Source organism: Tenrec ecaudatus, chromosome 1 (assembly GCF_050624435.1).
Source record: "Tenrec ecaudatus isolate mTenEca1 chromosome 1, mTenEca1.hap1, whole genome shotgun sequence".
Taxonomy (NCBI): domain Eukaryota; kingdom Metazoa; phylum Chordata; class Mammalia; order Afrosoricida; family Tenrecidae; genus Tenrec; species Tenrec ecaudatus.
The window spans coordinates 306,610,870-306,631,354 of NC_134530.1; the positions used below are offsets into that span (position 1 = coordinate 306,610,870).

Here is a 20,485-nt window from a genome sequence, read left to right on the forward strand (position 1 = left end):
CTTCCTGTCAGGGTCAATACAACTGTGGCTCCAACTACCATTCTCCTTATGTAATCTCTGGACTGCTTTGTTGAAAACCTTACAGAGAGTTCGCCACCACCACCAGTAGGGCCTACATTGACTTTAGAGAGGTATGGGCCCAGGTGATCAGGGCCCCACCTCAGCGTCTTAGGTAACAGAAAAGCAGAAGGTCATTACCTGCTTCTTAGAGTTCAACGAAAGACTTTATCAGAGCTCCCAAGGTCTTTGATTTTATTATCCTAGTCTTAGGGGCGTCGCAGAGTTTTTGTCTCTGGATTACGAGGGCTCCCTGTTGAAAGCATGATTTCTTAACTAGACCTGACTGATACATAGAAGCACAGAACAGCACACAAACAGAAAAGGCCCCTGGTCTATTGGAGTTGACTCTTAGTGAGCAATAATAGACCATACAACCATAACTAAGTACCTAAGATATCAAGTAATGACTCACTTCGATGAAGAGGAAACTAGAGTAAGGGAATGGGGACTAGAGGGGGTGGAATTTAATTTGTTATAAAGGGACACCAAGCAAGGCGTGTTTGATGAAAGCATATTTGAGCAAACATCTGAAGAGGGTATATGAGTGAGCTATGCACTAGCCAAGCCAAGGGAATGGTAGTGACTTGGCAGATGTGTGCTTGGGGTGTTCTCGACATAAAAGAAGACTTGTGTGACTGAAGATTCTATCAAGAGGCAACTTGACACTGAGCCATAGCTCTACAGAGGACAACACCGGAGACACAGTGTGGGAATTGCACCCGATCTGATCCCGCCACACCGAGGCAAAACACTAAGGGCGTGCAACAGAACAGCAAGGGAACTGAGTGGCGAGATCCCCAGGGAATGCTGAAAGTGGACTTTGAGGACAGGGCGTGGTGCCCCAACAGACTGGACTGGAAAACACTCCTAAAGGCCAACAAACGATCCTTGAACTAAAAAAACAAAACAAAAACGAGGCAACTTGAGGGAGGGGGACAAAAAAAAAAAGGGAAACCGAGCTGATTCCAGGAACCCAAGTGGAAGGTGAATTATGAGAATGACGAGTGCAACGAATGTATAAGGGTGCATTGCTCAATTAATGTATGTACAGATTGTGATAAGAGCTTTATGAGCCCCAATAAAAAGATTAAAAAAACAAAACAAAAAAAAAACGAGGCAACTTGATAGAAATTGAGCGGGTAAGTGTATGTGCAGATCATATGACATCATGATGATGATCAGAGAGGAAATTTACTATAGAGGAGAAAGAAAAGATAACAAATAAAGTCAAGGAAAATTGTATAGGTGAGCTTGACTGTGAGAAAGAGATTCTTGGTAAGGAGATGAAACCAGTTCTAACAACTATAAGAACATTTGAGAAAAAAAAAGGAATTGAAACTACATATTAGATCACACTATTTTCCTGAGAATATTCATCTGGAAAGACCAACTTCCATGACATAATACAATACTTGGCTCAAGAGAAAGCTGCTGCTCTGTATCATTACCCTAGTAGTATGACATAGCGCGTCTTCTAAGGCAAACGTGTTTACTCTTCTTGCAGTCCATGGTACTTTGTGAATTTGATCAGAAATTCAGGACTGGATACCAAGATTGATTCTAAATTAGGCCACAAAGTTATGAGTCACAATGCAAGCTCACTCTGTTGACCAGTGGCTGGAAAGATCAAAAGCCTTTGGTTAGCAGCTCCACGCAGGCCAGGAATCTTAGGAAGAAACTTCACATGAATAGTAGGGTACTCAGTGGGCAACTCAGGTCTCTGACTTCTATGGAAGATCTGCTTACAAAAGAATGAAAAAAACAAACAAAAAACTAAAGGAAAGCTGCAACAATGAAGCCATTATGTGAAGTGCGATAGTTGAGAAGCAACAAATTAAATATACATTTTGGAAAATTTGAGTAAAATTGGCCCTGTATCAAAACACCACCATCAACAAACAAAGAAGTATAACCATGATAGTTTTCTGTTTCAAATCTTTCAGGATCTCACCAAACTGTTAGGGAAAAGCATTCTCACTTTCTGGCCGGGCACACAACCACCTTCGCCTGCCCGATGGTCTTCAGTGGGTTTGTGTACCTTTTCTCTGGGCACACAGTGGTGGGTACATGGGTCCAGGCACATTCCAAGTTGGTAATTCTCCACAGCAGACAGCATGTGAACAAAATAGGGAACGAATGAATGTGCGTTCTCAGATCAGACTCTTTCAACCCTCAGATAGTAAGTGGATCTAATTCTTCATTCACTAATCCTTAAAATAGAAACAAAATAGAAAAAGCCCGCTGCCCGGGGCTGGATCCCACATTTCCAAAAACATCCATGTTTTGGTGAGTTTGAATCATTTATTGGCTTGTTTGAGTCCAGAGCTTACAAGACACTGCCGGCAGGGCTCTACAACCCTCCGCTGCCCTCTCTGAGCTTTGTGCCCAGGGCCTTCAGATTACCAGACAGAAGCATGGCCTACTGCGTTAAGGGGGCAACTACAAGCTTAGCTTTAGCTCACAGCAATTCCTCTTTGGTTATTCCAAGCATTCTATTTATTTTTTAATCTTTCTATCTGATTTCCACTCCTACTAATACTGCGCAGCCTATACTATGAATTACCAAGGTAGCTGCATTCAAATTGTTCAAACTTTCCCTCGGCTCTCTGACATCGCTCTGCTTTTTTCTCTTCCTGGAACAGGAGCTCCCCGGGAAAAAGGAGGAGATTTGCAGCTCGGAAACCCTATAGAGGCTCCCTGTGCATTGGAATCGACTTGCTGGCAGTGGGTCTGCTTTAATCCACTTGCGTTTGGTCATATATTTTGATGCATAAAAGGGTAGTTGAAGCTTCAAACTGAGTGAATGCTCGCTGAATGAACGAACGAATGAACTGTGAAGGAATGAATTCTTGGAATTGTTTGCACTCTGGTGGAAAAAAAAAGAATGGGCTTTTCCCAGAAGCAGGAGCACTTAGTTATGTGACTCTTGAATGCTTAAAATTTCAAATACTATTGAGCGCAATCTCAAATCTACATCTAGTTTCAAGGAGGAAAATAAAGGGCCTCTCAGTTTGGCCTTTGTTTATTTATCCTTTAATTTCTGGTCTGGTGAGTTGAATGCTTAGAAGACATTAAAATTGAACCCCCCGGTACCCCCCATACATACTGTAGGTCATCACTTAAAAGATTAAAAGATGAAATGCCTCTAGTTGCTTACATTGTTGACTCCCCTTTCCCATGAATTTACTGAATGTCCATCTTTTCATAAAATAAAAGACACTTAAAAAAAAAACTCAAGACACAGAAGCTCTGCAGTGAGGTCACCAGGCTCTGTGAACAGAACTAACATTTCAGGAGCAACTGGGGATATTTATACTTTCCTGTCAATCTCACTGAACTACAAAATGAATCAGAGTGAAGCCACTACATTCCTCGTGTAAAGCAGGAAGGCACCATGTATTGAAGTCCCTGTGAGTGCCGGTGAAGTGACTTACTCAAGTCTTCATTTCATAATGAGTGACTAGGAAAGCGTTTCTGGACATCCAAGTTCGGCAAAGATAACCAGGATAGAGTAAGGTAATGATAAAACAGAACCGAAAAACCTCAAGTCTGAACAATGATATTGTAACCTTTTTTTCCCCATCTATTTTTTATTATTTTAACAGTTTTTAAATTCTGAAAGTGGGTGTCTGGTGATCACATTTCAGATCCTCATCTTTGTATTCAACAGTTAGTTTAAGAATCAATCCTCCCAATAGTTTACCCTTCCCCCATCCTTGATTTCTCTTTTCCCTCCTGTGGACCACCATTTTCCACTTCACCCAAATTAACCCCTTTCAACCCCCTCTCTCTTTTTAGAAAGTTTTATTGACAAAATCCATATAATTCAATAGTTCAGTCATATAGAAGAATTGTACAGTCATTACCCCAATCAATTTCAGAACATTTTCTTTATTGCCCTCCATGATGAAATCACCTTTAAAATGAGTGTGCAACCTTCACTTCTAGTACTCATTGTCCCTCCCCCCTTTATTGTTTACTCCCGAAATCTCCTCATCCTCCCAAGCTTTTCACCCCCGCCCCCCACCAACCCTTGTATCAGTTATTAACTCTAGGTATCCACTCTTGTGCCTTACAAACTGGTAAATCCAACATAAACAATAAAGAAAAAATGATAGTAATGTAAAGAGAAGCATACCAACAATGAGCAAGAAAGAAAAGACTTCCATTGATATTTTAAAAGTCAGGGAAGGGAAAGAGGGACCCGACTTCAACCTGATGCTTCAAGATGTGAATGCAACATACCTGCACGAAGCTGGGAACCAGTGGAGAGGTCCGAGGGGCCAGTCTCAATCCCAACTACATAGACAGCCGCCCCTCCCCCAGAAGAATTTACTTCAGAGGACAGCACTGAAGCAACAACTCACTCAGGGAGAGGGACATGTCTGATCAGAGCACACAGGAGTGAATGAAGGGGGAGGAAGAGAGAGTGGAGCACATCCTGGCCCACCAAACCTTGAGGATGATATCCCTGCTCAGAGCAGCCAATGCACAGAGAGGACCATATGGCCAGCCCCACTATGAGACACCACATTCCTTACTGACCCATAGCCCTATAGGGGAAAACACTGGAGACAAAGTGTGGGAATTGCACCTGATCTGACTCCACCACACTGAGGCAAAACACTAATAGCGAGCAACAGAACCCCAAGGAGAGCAGAGCAAGGAAATCTCCAGGGAATACCAAAAATAGAATTTGGGGCCAGGGTGTGGCACCCCACCAGACTCAACTGGAAAACACTCCTAAAGGTCAACAAATAGACCTTGAACTATTTTACAGGCTTTTATTTTTTGTTTTGTTATTGGTTTGTTGTTATTTTGTTTACTTTGTTGTGCTCTGTCTTGTTTTTGTGCATATTATTATCTCTGCAGGTCTATCTAGATAAAACAGGGTGGATAAACAATCTGGAGGAGAAAACAACGGGACCAATGGTTCTGAGGGGACATGGGAGAGGTGGGGAGGTGGGGGAAAGGAAGTGGTGTTAACAAACCTAGGGACAAGGGAACAACAAGTGATCCAAATTGCTGGTGAGGAGGGTGTAAGAGGCCTGGGAGGACTTGATCAATGTAACCCAGAGGAATTACTGAAACCAAATGAAGGCTGAGCATGATAGTGGAACAAGAGGAAAGTAAAAGGAAATAGAGGAAAAAACTAGGAGGCAAAGGACATTTATAGAGGTCTAAATACAGGCATGTACATATGTAAATATATTTATATATGACGATGGGGAAATAGAGCTATGTGCACATATGTATAGGTTTAGTGTTAGGGCAGCAGATGGACATTGGGCCTCCATTCAAATACTCCCTCAATGCAAGAATTCTTTGTTCTATCAAACTGACATTCCATGATGCTCACCTCCTGACATGATCGTTGCAGACAAAGTAGGTACATAAGCAAATGCAGAGGAGAAAACTGACGGTTGTTAGGCAGAAACGGGAACTTGTGGGACAGGCAAGTGGAGCAAGACCCTGACGACAGTGCTCAATGGTGCACAACAACTCCTGACCATGACTTTGAAGCCCTGGCGCAGTTGGATGGCAGCTCCCATAGCATTGTTACATTGTTACTGAGTTCTAACTGCCTACCTGGCAGAACAGCCAACCCCAAATAAAAATTCCCCAGCCACTCCCTTCCCACAGACCTGGGCTATAAAACTCTCCACCTCTCACCTGGACAGTGTGACTTTGAGAGGTCCCAACTGGGGGGCACCCTGTGAACCTCACCCAGGGGCTCAGGATGCTCCCGTCCCTTTCTCTGCTCTCCCTTCCCTCCCCGGAGCTCTGAAATAAACCTCTGAAAAGGTTTTCTACCTTTGCCTTCTTGCCTTCTTTCCCTCCCCAAATCAACCTCACAGTGGTGCCCAGCTATCAAAAGATATAGATAGCTTCTGGGGTATTAAAGACTTGAAAGTAAACAAGCAGCCATCTAGCTCAGAAGCAACAAAGCCCACATGGAAGAAGCACAGCAGCCTGTGCGATCACAAGATGTCGAAGGGATGAGGTATCAGGCATCAAAGAACAAAAAAATCCTATCATTGTGAATGAGGGGGAGTGCAGAGTGGGGACCCAAAGCCCATCTATTGGCAACTGGACATCCCTTACAGAAGAATCTCAGGGAGGAGATGAGCCAGTAAAGGTGCAGTGTAGCAACAATGAAACATACAATTTTCCTCTAGTTCCTAAATGCTTCCTCCCCACCCACTACCACCATGATCTCAATTCTACCTTACAAATCTGGCTAGATCAGAGGATGTACACTAGTAGAGATAGGAACTGGAAACACAGGGAATCCAGGACAGGTGATTCTCTCCGGACCAGTGGTGAGAGTGGCGATACTGGAGGGTGGAGGGAAGGTGGTGGGTAGAAAGGGGGAACTGATGACATATAACCTCCTCCCTGGGGGACAGACAGCAGAAAAGTGGGTGAAGGGAGATGTCGGACAGTGTAAAATATGACAAAATAATAATAGTTTATAAATTATCAAGGGTTCAAAAGGGAGGGGGCGAGAAAATAAAAGGGAAGGGGAGGGAGGGGGGATAATGAGGAGCTGATACCAAGGGCTCAAGTAGAAAGCAAATGTTTTGAGAATGGGAATGATGATGGCAACAAATGTACAAATGTGCTTGACACGATGGATGTATGGATTATGATAAGAGTTGTATGAGCCCCCAATAAGACGATTTTTAAAAAAACTAGAAAAAATTTTAAAGGGAGATCCAATGATAAGGTGTTAGATTTTTAACCTAAATACATCTATCATAATTCATTTTCCAAGACATTCCATATGATAATAAGGCTATTAGCATCCCTAGTTGATTGTTAAAATTTGTTTATGAAGAATGAAGATTTGTTAAAATTTGTTATGGTAGAAATAAAAAATTCGAAATCATGTTTTTCTAGACTGAACTATTGGATCCAAGCAAGTTAAACCTTTTGTGTAATTTAAATGAAGAAATTGTTGGGAATTTTAGCACAGTTAAAATTTCACCTTTTTTGTGTAAATCCAAATTTCATTTATCTTCCCAATATCAATGCTAAACTCAAACGAATAACTTCATTGACTCTACCTGATGGGTTCAACTGAGTGTAAAACTGAGCCTGGCCTTCCAAGAGTTTCCCTCCAATGCTTCTCGCTCACAGACTTTCTCCACCTTCCTGCACGCCCCCCCAAAACCTCCCACGTGGGTCAGAAGCCACGTCACTGTCTTTATTCAAACTTGTCCATCAGGGAGCTACAGGATGCTCTCCCAAACCCAGTAACAAGTCTCCACCCCTGAGGGTTTGTTTGTCCGTCTTTCCATCCTCAGGGTAGACCAGCAGGCTGTGCTTCCCGGTAAAGCTTGTTACTTGAAAAAATACTAAAAAAGAAAAGTCAGGGAAGGAATCAATCTGAGTAGATAGTCTGCAGATCGGTTTTGGGTTCCCATTGTCCTCCACAGCCTTCCCAAAATGTCTCTTGTTTTTTCTTCCCTACCTCGCCCTGCTCCCTCCTCCTCCCCGCCCCTGATAATCTTTTCTTTTTTTAACCTCCAAACCATTTTATTTGGAGCTAATCTGACATCCAGACATCATACCGTCCCATAGTTCAATCACACCAAGCAGGATTGTGCAATGGCTACCAAAATCAGGTTCAAAACACTTCCTTCCTTCTTAAACTCTCTGATCTCAGTTCCACCTTAGCGCCCCCCTCACCTCTCCCACGTACTCACCAGGAACCCTCCTTACTGTTATCTCTAGAGATCCATCTGTCCTGGGTTTCTCCCCTCTGTGATCTTGTTTCAGGAAATCATATGCTATGATCTGAACTCTGTATTTCCGTCTCTGCCCAGGGCTGCCCACACAGGGTAACACAGCTATGTTTGTTGGGCTTCAAGGCTTCTTGGTGTTGAATGCACCTGGCCATCATTAATATTCGATTGCTGCTATCGATCTGATTACAGGTGCTGTACAAAGCAAACTTTTGATGGTGTCTGCTTTCCACATCGAACTCCCATTTATTTTATACAGGACAGAATATACTCACCAGACAACAATCTAGCAACAGTGTCCACTGTATTCATTCCTTGGCAGTCTGACTTGGAATGTCTGAGGTTTGGTTAGTGTGAGTCAGTCCTGGATACCTGAAAAACTCCAGATGAATGAGGGAGAGAGAGAGAGAGAGAGAGAGAGAGAGAGAGAGAGAGAGAATTGATTCTGTAAAGCTGATGAAGAAAATGTCTGTCGATGGTGCTTTACTCAACAAGTATTTATTGTTTTCTAAAAATACTGGAAGCATGAGAACAGATACATATCTGTTTAAATAGACCAGACCCACTGAGACTATAGTCCTTGGTTGCTCTTCAGATCGGGACTGAAGCAACGTCCATGGCTGAAGTTTTAGCCCAGCAATAGACAGTTCTGTAGGGGCACAGTAACACCAAGATGTGTCAACCCTTTGAGATGTGAAGGGCAGCCTTTGCCAAGGACAATGTTCTGAAACGAAGACGAGCTAGGAAAGGAGGACTGGGGATGAGAACACAGACACTATGTAGAATAAACGATGCTATGGTGTAAGGAATGCAATCAGTGATAGAAAACAGAATGTGTATGAATCATTGAATTTGCTCCGACAACCTTCACCCAACTCACAAGAAGAAGTAAAATAATAAAAGAAGCAAAACATATGCAGTGATAGCCTCCTGGAACTTTCTATCTAATGAGCGGGGGTCGGGGTACAGTGGGCCGCGATGGAAAATAGACAATAAAGGTGTTAAATTAAAAGCAGACAACTTCATGTAAAATGAGAGGACTTTGAATAGTTCCTGGAAAGATGTAATTAAGCGAGGATGGGATTTTTCCATAAATATTTTGAATTCCCCCCCCCCTTGTAATAAATTTACAAAGAAAATAAAATTTGATGGGATCAGGAAGCTGGTAAGACCTGATTATATTTAGAGAAAGGCTATAAAGCAAATATATTGCATGTATGGATGAAGAAATAAAAATGAAATTGGTAACTGTTTAGGTTAAACAGGGAAAAAAAACCCCTCCAAATCAGCCTCCTTTATTGAGACGGAGGAAACGGTATATCAGGTTTTCAATTATGTACCATTAATTTTTTCTTTTGCCGATTAAAGTTTTCCAATAATTTAAGTTGCACCAATACAAGGATACTGTCTCAGGAAGAAAGCGATGCTCTTGCCACGGTCTGCATTAATCAGCAAACGGCTACAGAATTGAAAACAGAGGAGTTTGGACAAAAAAGCTCGCCTATCACAAACAGATGACATCGCGAATTTTCAAGGAATAGAGAAGGGAAAGAAATGTAGGTTTCTCAGAAATTGGAGGGCAGTGGTGAGGGGAAAGTATCGACATCCGCTCTGCTAAGTCTATACGGACCGGCGCGGGAAGCAGAAGAAACTGTCTTTTAAGGATGTGGGCAAAACGTCAATGCCCCCTCTGAGGCTCGAACTCAGGACCTTCAGATTATGAGACTGACGCGCTGCCTACTGCGCTAAGGAGGCTGATGGAAACTAGCGCTCACCATATATGTTTTTACCACTAAGGATGCTTGATTTCATGGCTGTTGAGTGTCCTCCTCAGACGTCTAACCTGACGCGTCGGCTCTGACCGTCGGCAACCGCGCAACCGAATGGGATGGAGAAGCATCATGGCGGCTGCTTTAACTTTTCCTTTCTCTTCCCTATTCTGACCAGATTACTTCCCCTCTCTCAGCGCAGGTGGAAACTTCTCTGAACTTCCTGCCAGAACCCTGCCAGAACACCTATCTGCACTGGACGGACCTCTTTGCTACTCCCCACCCCTCCCCCATGCCTCTCTAGCTGCATACCGGATCTTTCCCATCAATATTTAAACACATTTTAGCAAACTCCTACGGTTCCGAGCTTTCCAGGGATGCGTATGGAAGACTGGAGAAAGTACTAAAACCTATCTGAGAATTGGGACACCCTGAAAAATAGGGGCTTAAAGTCACATGGATTTGAGTCTTAAATGGTGAAGCGGAGGCCCGAGTGACTCCGCTGCGAACCTCCTAGGTCCTTGTTCAAACTTGCTCCTGTCGTGGCACGTCGGGGGAAAGGCCTGGCAACCGACTCCCCGAGAGATGACGGCCCAGAAATCCTCGCAAGGCGGTCTACACGGATTCACCATCCGTGGGAATCAGTGTGGCAGCCCCACGCCCGGTGTGTTTCGCACCTGAGCTTCCGTCGCCCACGCCTGTTTGCTAGGACTGCTGCTGCTGCTGCTGCTGCTGGCACCTCGCTTGGTGTTCCGTTTGCAGGAAGGCATCTTTTCGTGCTGGAGCGCTCTCGGTGACACAGCGCTGGTCATACTGCAGGAGAGATCTTTCATTAGGATATAGTAGGGCCTTATTTTCAGACTCAGGTTGTAACCAACACATGATCTGGACAAACACAAGAGGGCATTTTGATAACATGTATTGTACCAACAACCTTGCTCTAAAGCAGTGGTTCTCACCCTTCCAATCAGGCCGCGACCCTTTAATACAGGTCCTCATGCAGTGGTGATCCCCAACCATAAAATTATTTTCGTTGCTGCTGCATTACTGCCATTTTGCTACTGTTATGAATCGTCATGTAAATCTCTGATAGGCAGGATGTATTTTCATGGTTACAAATTGAACACAAAGCATAGTGATTAATCACAAAAACAATATGTAACTATATGTTGTGAAATATTTATTACTAATGACAAAGAAATGAACTTTTGTCTGGAAGCATGATGTAGCATGGGTAACAGTCTTCACGCGAGGTTCTCATTTGTGGGCGTATCTGCATGTGGGTGGACCCGCCTGGAGACGGATAGAGGAGCGGTTTCTTGGTTCCTAAGACCTTCGGAAATGTGTTTTCTGATGGTCTTAGGCGACCCCTGTAAAAGGGGATTTCGACCCCCACAGGGATTGGCAAAACTAACCAATCCCCTCATTAGACGCTTCAACGTCTTATTTTCATCCTCCTTCTCAGTCAATTGGTAGGCGCTTAAAAGACCAGGGACAAGGAGAGTCACACCACACCACGGAATGCCACTCACCGCGGGTTGCAATGAAGATTACACTGAACTCACATTAAAGAGTCTTGCCATCTTAATGATATTTAAATCTTTTTTATGAGCCTTCCGTTTATTTAGATCCTCTGGTTGTTCTTGCTAGCAATGTCTCAGGATTTTCAGAATGTAAGTTTTGCACTTCATTCACCCAAAAGTCAGGTATTCTTTTTGATGTACTGAAAACATACTTGCTTTCTGAATTTTTTTGTTCCGTTGCTGTTGTTGTTCCATGCCATCACATCGACTCTCACCCACAGTCACTTGTTTTCATTTTGTTCAGTTTTAACTTGAAGCAAGCCAGTCTTTCTTTTTTACATTAGTAGCTGAAGAAAAATGGGCACTCTTATTTTTTAATCATTTTATTGGGGGCTCATACAACTCTTATCACAATCCTTACATACATCAATTTGTAAAGCACATTTGTGCATTCATTGGCCTCATCATTCTCAAAACATTTGCTCTCCACTTAAGCCCTTGGCATCAGCACCTCATTTTCCCCCTCCCTCTCCGCACTCCCCTCCCTCATGAACCCTTGATAATTATAAATTGTTATTTTGTCATATATTGCCCTGTCCAGCATCTATCTTCACCCACTTTTCTGTTGTCCGTCCCCAAGTGGGGAGGTTATATGTAGATCCTTCTAATCCGTTCCCCCTTTCCACTCCACCTTCCCTCCACCCTCCCAGTATCGTCCCTCTCAGCACTGGTCCTGAAGGGATCATCTGTCCTGGATTCCCTATGTTTCCAGTTCCTATCTGCACCAGTGTACATCCTCTGGTCTAGCCAGATTTGTAAGGTAGAATTGGGATCATGATAGTGGGGAGGAGGGAGGAAGTGTTTAGGAACTAGAGGAAAACTGTATGTTTCATTGTTGCTACACTGCACCCTGACTGACTCATCTCTTCCCCAAGACCCTTCTATAAAGGGATGTCCAGTTGCCTACAGATGGGTCTTGGGTCCCCGATCTGTACACCCCTTATTCACAATGATTTGATATTTTTGGTCTTTGATGCCTGATACCTGATCCCTTCGACTACTTGTGATCACACATGTTGATGTGCTTCTTCCATGTGGGCTTTGTTGCTTCTGAGCTAGATGGCCGCTTGTTTACCTTCAAGTCTTTAAGATCCCAGATGCTATATCTTTTGGTAGCCGGGTACCATCAGCTTTCTTCACTACATTTGTTTGTGCACCCATTTGTCTTCGGCGATCATGTTGGGAAGGTGAGCATCACAGAACGCCAGTTTAATAGAACAAAGTATTCTTGCATTGAGGGAGTACTTGAGTGGAGACCCAATGTCAAAACGGGTACTCTTTAAAGAATTTTTAAGACAGGGAAATAAAAAGAACTCAGAAGGAGTCAAATGAAGACTGTCCGGTGGATTCCTGATGGTTTCCATCGCAGCTCTTAGAACCTTGTCCTTCTTTGATGAGAGGGATGAGCAGGGATATTGGACATTTCCAGGCTAAAGCTTTGGATAACTTTCTGAAAATGCTCTCATAATAAGCAGAAGTTTGCATTCTGCGGTCCTGCAGGAAGTAAACAATAAGCAAACTGCCTTGAGCATCCCAAGGCTTGGCCTTTGCTCTTCAATTGTGTGCTTTTGCTTTGAGTAGCCCAATTCTATTTTCCTGGTAGTCATTGCTTGATTGTGCTTTTTCATTTGTCATGATTCTTTGAAGAAATGTTTCAGGATCTTGTTTAAGATGCCCTTTGAAAATTGAGTGCTTGTCTGTAGCTACTCTGGGTTTTGACACTCCTTGATCAGACAGTTGGCTCAACTTTCTGAGGCAGCATGTTGCAAGCACAGCCAATGGAAATGTCTGGCTGTTGTCTCTATTGTTTCTGCTGTTTATTGTTCAGTCTTCTTTAATTAAAGAGCAGGCAAGATTGTTTGCTGGCAAATTGATGTGGCTTGTCTGTTGTAGTGAGTTTCATCTTCAAAAGAGTCTCTTCCCACCATAATTGCTTCCCTTCTAACAGAATTCATATTGTTCTGGTAGAGGCTCTTTTCAGACTCATCTTTCTCAAATTAAATCCTGTTCAGACATGTTATCACAAGTTAGTATAAATATATATCATGCTAAAATTTAAATCTCCATATAGTTTTTTAAAAATACGCATTTCCATGAACTTTTTGTCTTGTGTTTTCAAAGGCTGTAAATCTTTACATGAGGCAGAATGCCTCATTTTTATTCCTCAGAGCATGCTGGTGGATTCGAGTTACTGACCTTGCATTTAGCAACCCAACGCATAATCTACTATGCCACAAGGGCTGCTTCCATGAACTTTTTGAAGACCTCCTTAAATACAATTGTTATTTTTTGGGGGGGGGGGGACTAGTATAGCTATGGCCTAGTAGATTCTCTTAAGAAAATTAGGATGCTCAAAGCAACTGATTTACCAAAGATTGAAGACACACACTCTTTGTTTATGAAAACAACAAAGAATTAAGGAGAGGTTCCAGCAAGCTTCAAGGAAGAACATTTGACTTAGGGGATGAATGGATGATTCCTGACAGAATGAGAAAAATCATTTCTGACAGTTTTCGAAAAAGGTTGGCGGTAATGGATATCAAGGCTGCCCGATGGTGTCAGAAGGTTTGATTGTCCAGGAATGTCCCAGATGGCTCACTCATGGAACTGGTAGTGGCAGGCCATGTTGGTGGTCTGTTGGGGCTCAGCTACTGTTGTCTGCTGACATGATGCCCTTCAGACGATTTGGACTTCTCACATCTCGGTGACTGGGTTCTGAGAGAGAGAAGTTCCCAAGATGGAGCTTTCAAAGAAACTAAGACAGAAGCTGCAAGATTCTTTGGGTTTACACCTGGAGCTGCCACAGTGTCACTTCATTGAAATCCAATAAGGTCAGCCAAGATACACTGTGGGACGTGGTTACCAGGGCATGACTCTGCGAGCATGCTATATTGGAGACCATCATTGGAGATGAGCTACCACACAAGGTTTCTCTTTTTCAAATTCCCTTTTCCTTTTTCCTCCTTTCTCTTGGCTAGTGAACCCTTGACTCTTGGCTCAGGTCCAACTGAACTATGAAGCTCCTGATTTCCCAGACATTCCCACCGTCCCAGCCTCATACCTGTTGCTGCCTAATCTGCAAAGGGTCTTTCCATGTTTTTCCCTGCCTGCCTCATTACCCTTGACCAGTTGGCCTCGAGTCCATTCTAAGACTTGGTGACCCCATGCATGTCACAGTAGAACTTTCCCTCATTATAGATAATCTTTCAGTCATGTTCGAGTGTTCTCCTCTTCCTGAAAACCACATCTATCAGTGCTACGTGCCAGAATTGGATATTTCATACACAGCATCCTGCCTTTACATCTATTGAAGAGTGTATCAGTATCTGTACTTCTCGCTAATTAGTTGTCTCTATTTCAACAGCTGTCTTTTTTCTTTTCTTCCTCCCCCCCCCAGCAGTCTTTATTCTTGATCAAAGTAACAGTCCAGGTGCAGTGGTCGGACACCTGGTTGCAATGTAAATTATTACTCAATGGTGGGTGGTTCAAACCCAGCAGCTGCTCCTAGGGGGGGAAATGTTGCAGGTTGCTTCCTTATAGATTTCAGTCTGGCAACCCCAATGTGGGTCATCCTGCTCTGCTCTGGAGTGTTCTATATCAGAAACATCATTCTTCGTCAGGCAAGAAATCCCTTGGAAGAGCGTATTACTATTATTTGTTTTTGATTATAAAGTAGTTGTTGGCCTATGCACCATCGAGTCCAAGTTCTGACTCAAAGCAACCCCATGCACGACAGAACACAACCCCGCCTAGTCTTGGCCCATCCTTACAATTGTTCATATTTTTAGCCCCTTGTTGCAGCCACTGTGTCCTCCCTCTTTTTTCCTGCCCCTCTACATTACCAAGTGTGTTGTCCTTTTCCAGGGACCGATCTCTCTTAATAACATGCCCAGACTACGTGAAATGAAGTCTAGCCATCCTTGCTTCGAGGGAGTGATTTAGGCGGGAGTTTGTTTTCAGATCATCACTGTGGTATTCCGTAATTTACCACACCTCCCAATAGCTTTGGCAGAGTTTGTGTTGAGCCATCAGATTCCTCAGGTGGGCCTGGTATACATAGCACGAAGTGGGCTCTTGTAACTGTTGGCTGGTAGAGGAGTGACTGAAGAATTCTCTGTCTACGCGTACCCATCCTCCCCAGAAGAAAATGCCCGCAACATGAAATTGTACAAACGCTATACTTGCACCCATGTAGAATTGCTGTATGCATAAGAAAAGGTAATGTTCATAATCAAAGTATGGATGTAGAACTGTGAGCCACTTTAAAAAAATCCTAATGTTTATTTTTTATCCAAATGTTCTAATATCATAATTACTTGGTTGTTAAATAAAACGATAGAAGCATCAAGTTCCGGAGCGTCAATAATCGTGTTAATTATAGCACGAGTCACTTTTAAAAGGCTGAGCCCCCAGACCTGCAGGATTCGAATCTGCATTTTAGTAAGATTCTCAAGAGATTTCTTGTATTTAAATTTGAGACGCTCCGCAAGACAGCCTTCTCTCTTTTACTTCTTATATTGACAGCCATTCGTTCGACGGGCCATTTGCAAATATTCAGAAGATGACGCGGTAGCGGGACCTCACGCGCCGCTGTGCGAGGCTTTCTGCGTCTCTGCCAGCTCTGGGGTTCTACTTTGCACCTGCGCTGTGTGGAGGGCTGCTGGCGGGGCTGCAGGCTGAAATCCAGCGGGTTGGACACGGTCCACGCAACCCAGCCTCCAGACCCCTGGCAGCTCCGCCCCCTGGCAGCACCGTCCTATGGCAGCGCCGCGCCCTGGCATCACCGTTCTATGGCAGCGCCGCCCCCTGGCATCACCGTCCCATGGCAGCGCCGCCCTTTGGCAGCACAATCCTATGGCAGTTTGTCCCCCTGGCAGCATCGTCCTATGGCAGCGCCGCCCCCTGGCAGCACCGCCCCCTGGCAGCATCGTCCTATGGCAGCGCCGCCCCCTGGCAGCACCGCCCCCTGCTAGCTCCGCCCCCTGGCAGCACAATCCTATGGCAGCTCGTCCCCCTGGCAGCGCCGTCCTATGGCAGCGCCGCCCCCTGGCAGCGCCGCCCTTGGCAGCACCGCCCCTGGCATCACCGTCCCATGGCAGCGCCGCCCCCTGGCATCACCGTCCCATGGCAGCGCCGCCCCCTGGCAGCACCTGGGCCCTGGCGAGTGCTTGGGGTCTCATCTCCTCCCTATAGCTGGATCGTGGGTGCTCCTGGGGTTCTTCGTGTGAATCTACCAATAACCCAAAGACTCACTGTCATCAAGTTGATTTTAATCCATAGAAATATGATATGGAATTTCCGAGTCTGTGAATCTTTACAGCAGACAGGCTCATCTTTCTCCCACATTTGAATCTAACTCAAAACAACCAACCAACCAACCAACCAACCAACCAACCAACCAACCAACCAACCAACCAACCAACCAACCAACCAACCAACCAACCAACCAACCAAAAAACCGAGGTCAGGACTCTGAAAACTAGCCATTTTTAAAGAAGTCGTTTTAGAGGCAAAAAGGAACAAATGATTTAAAGATTGAATGGCGCGCAACGAGAGCGCAGGGTGCGGGGAGGACATTTTCACGAAAACAGTGTGAATAGATTTGCATATTGAGGAGCCAGAAAAGGGTCCAGGTCTCTGACAATTGGTGGCAGCGACTGGCGATCAGTGGGTGAGCAGGTCAGCACCGAGTGTGCACTGCTTTTGAAGATTTGAGTATTCTGTGGTTTGGAGAATGAGTTAAGGGAGCGAGAACGCAACGACGGAAGGGCAGAAGGAAGAGGGAAAGGGGACAAAGATTTAGATGAGGTATTAGCCTTGCCAGGGAAGGACAGCTTTGAATAGGAAGGAAGAAGGCTGAGATGTGCAAAGAGGAAATTAAGGGGTGCGGGAAAGGAGGCTGAGGGAATATTACGATTCTCTCTTCTTCAGCTCTCAGTCCCCCCTCACCCAGTCAACGGGCATCTCTTGAATGAATTTAGGGGGCTTCTTGTTTCAAGAATCTTGCCTTCAGCCCCGCCTCCTCTTTCCCATGAGACCATTTAATAAGCATTTGTTGAGGAAATAGAAGGTCGAAAGTACAATGTAATTGTTACCCCTATTAAAATACTTCTTATTATCAGAAGCTGATAGAGAATAACTTAATACAGTGGACATTAACTGTTATAAATTAGAGTTAGGAAGATACTTTTGGGAGCCCTTGACTTAGGGTTTTAAGGTTTATGTGTTAACTCCATGAGAATGAAACAGGGAGAGGTTTAGCGAAAGAGGAACATAGCAGAAGTGGACCAGAGCCTGAACCAATAAAGTGAAAGAAAATACTAAATATAACAAAGAAGGAAAGTGGCTTCTCTTTAGCACATTTGCCTCTGCCTCTTTTACCAACAGAGAAGTTTCTTATTAACCCCAGGTCTCTTCAACCAAGAATGCATTGTCGCCTGACCTCCTTGTTGAGTTGGATTCGAAGAAATATATCCATATTAGGGAAAAGGTTTCAAAAAGCTCAGCGTTCTTTCTGCCGAAACCCGGGATCGAACCAGGGACCTTTAGATCTTCAGTCTAACGCTCTCCCAACTGAGCTATTTCGGCTCCGCCCATGCTACTTTTGAAATATACTATTTCGTCTTTCAATCTTTTTAGTGTGTACTATCAAATAGCAATGGAATTCATTTTAATTGGACCCACAACCAACGCCCACGGAAGCAGCAATCAAGAAGCTACATCTAAAAAAAAGAAATTATATCTACCACCAAAGACTCCTTTAAAATGTTAAACAACAAAGTTAATACTTAGAGGACTAAAGTGCTTTGAGGGAACCGAGCATAAAGAAACGATGGCTTCTGTTTTCGAACGCTCTTTATAGATGAAGAAAGGCAAGAAAACAATTATAAATTGTAAAACGCGATACAAACTTCTGTTGGAGTGGGTTAGTTAATTGCGACAACGTGTTATCATTTGGCTCCACTGGCCCCGGAGAGAGGTTCTGGAATAATTCTTTCATCGACATTGTCAAGGTTTCCCTTTGTCTTGATTGTGGTCTGCGACAGAGCAGATTGGTGTTTGCATAAATGTAACCAATCCCTAATTTACCTTGATCAGAAGGCAGCTGTTGTATTTACCTGGTAAGGACATTGCAAGAGCTCGTTTGCAACTTCCCTGGTGGTCTAGTGGTTAGGATTCGGCGCTCTCACCGCCGCGGCCCGGGTTCGATTCCCGGTCAGGGAAACACGATTTTTAACGTCTAGTTTTAACATGCGGCTTTTTCTGCTTGTAAACTCAGCGCCAGGTTTGACATTTGTATTGTAAAATGACAAGCCATCACACCCTCAATTAAGAGTTTATTTAATATGAAAGCGCTTCACGGGCGCCCCGTGCAGCTCTGAAGCCGTTTAAAATATTAATTTCTTCAGTTGGGTGGTTTTCCAGGGAGGGAAATTTCGGAGGCATGGATGTAGTCTTTGAGGTGCTTCGTATTAACCTAACACGTTGCAAGAAGAGACAAAATATGGACCTTCATTCCCTGGGGTGTGGCTTAGCTCGCGGTCCCGGAGTTTCTCCTGGTGGCGAGAGCAGCAGGCGCTTTGAAACCCACCGGTTGCCGGGGGTTCAGGGGTCCGTCCCTTCCCTGCGCAGGTGCGCGCCGGCTCCGCAATGAAACCGGGTCCGAGCGCTTTCTGGACGCTCGCGCCTCCTCCTGGTTACTGCGAGGGATTCATACTTCGTCTCGGTTTTCCTACGAAACGGGGAAAGGTCACAAGTTTCCAAGGAAAAGTGCTGCCAGAACACCGAGAAACAGGCATCCCTGGATCCCTGAGAACGCACCAATCATTATTTGAGAAAAAGTACCAAGCATCCTCCTCCTGCAAACTGACTGTGGACAAGGATGAGTTGCTGCGCTGGTCGGCCGCGGTTTGCGGGCATGGCATCTTGCTACTCGGGCCATTTAAATGGAGGCTCCTCGATTTATCGCTTGTCCCTTTCGTCTGGTTTCTTTTACAGGCTCGGTGCACATGTGACCTCTCAGGATGTATCCATATCAAAACCGTGGTGGCCTGACCTCACTTTAAGAACAGATGGCGACATGGTGTTTTTATGATAATGGGAAATGAAGCCATTATTTCCCCCTAGTTAAATTAGTTACACGTTTTCCTCGTTTCTCCCCAGTATTGAATTCAAATTTCCCCAACCCCTTTGAACTGGGTACCGCTTTAGTCACCTTGTTAATTCTCTCATTTAGTGGACATACAGGTAAGGGTTATTTAAGAAATGCTGCGTTGACAGAAGCATCAAATAAGTTAAGAATTTGTTGTTTCAGTCTTTTTACACTCCTGGTTTTAGGGCGTAGTCTGGTGGGATTCCTCGATGTACTTGGGAAAGGGACTATTTTGATTAATAGCTGTTTTAAAAGGGTCGCTATGAGTAGGGATCCACCCTATGGCAGTGAGTTTTTTATTTTGGAGGTTCTGTGAGAGGATGTGCCAAAAAAAGAAAAGAAGAAACCTTCTTTAGTACAGACTGAGATAGTATTTACTCTTGGAGAAATAAATAATGCCTTGTACCCAAGGGGGTAGCGTGGCCGAGCGGTCTAAGGCGCTGGATTAAGGCTCCAGTCTCTTCGGGGGCGTGGGTTCGAATCCCACCGCTGCCAAGGCTCCGTTTTGGCTGCTCTCTAGGTTACCCAAGTCCAGGACCTGTACCTAATATATACTACACACATTAATATATACTACACACATTAATATATACTACACACATTAATATATACTACACACATTAATATATACTACACACATTAATATATACTACACACATTAATATATACTACACACATTAATATATACTACACACATTAATTAACCCATTCTTCTACTATACAATATATTCTGGGTACATTCCTGGGGGTGAGGATCAATTAATATGGCAGGGACCAGACCAAATACAGGCATACATATGGTAGACGACTAAAACGGAGGTGGGGAATCAAAAAAAAAAAAAAAAGAAAGAAATGGGTAGCAGGGGCACAGGGGAGGGTATTGTTTATATCTCCACAAGGAAAGAGGGAACAGACTTCAACCCAGTGCTCCAAGATATGAATGCAGAACAGACTTCAACCCAGTGCTCCAGGATGTGAATGCAATATGCTGGCTTGAAGTAGGGAACCATCCCCAATCCCAACTTCTATGTCCACACCTGCCCCTCTCCCCAGAAGAATTTATTTCAAAGGACAGCATTGAATCTGCAGCTCCAGGAAAGAGCAATATCTGATCGGAGCACACAAGAGCAACTGAAGGGGGAGGAGGAGAGAGTGGAGCACATCCTGGGC

General features: G+C 44.2%; 3 non-coding genes across 3 annotated transcripts; 1 reads left to right on the plus strand and 2 right to left on the minus strand.

Annotated features, from left to right (window-relative positions):
* Nucleotides 1–9,493: 9,493 nt before the first annotated feature.
* Nucleotides 9,494–9,566, minus strand: TRNAM-CAU (transfer RNA methionine (anticodon CAU)). The gene has a single exon. It is a non-coding gene; the product is annotated as a tRNA-Met (tRNA).
* An 8,112-nt stretch (nucleotides 9,567–17,678) lies between these two features.
* TRNAF-GAA (transfer RNA phenylalanine (anticodon GAA)) lies at nucleotides 17,679–17,751 on the minus strand. Its single transcript has one exon. It is a non-coding gene; the product is annotated as a tRNA-Phe (tRNA).
* A 1,977-nt stretch (nucleotides 17,752–19,728) lies between these two features.
* TRNAL-AAG (transfer RNA leucine (anticodon AAG)) lies at nucleotides 19,729–19,810 on the plus strand. The gene has a single exon. It is a non-coding gene; the product is annotated as a tRNA-Leu (tRNA).
* The last annotated feature ends 675 nt before the right edge of the window (nucleotides 19,811–20,485 follow it).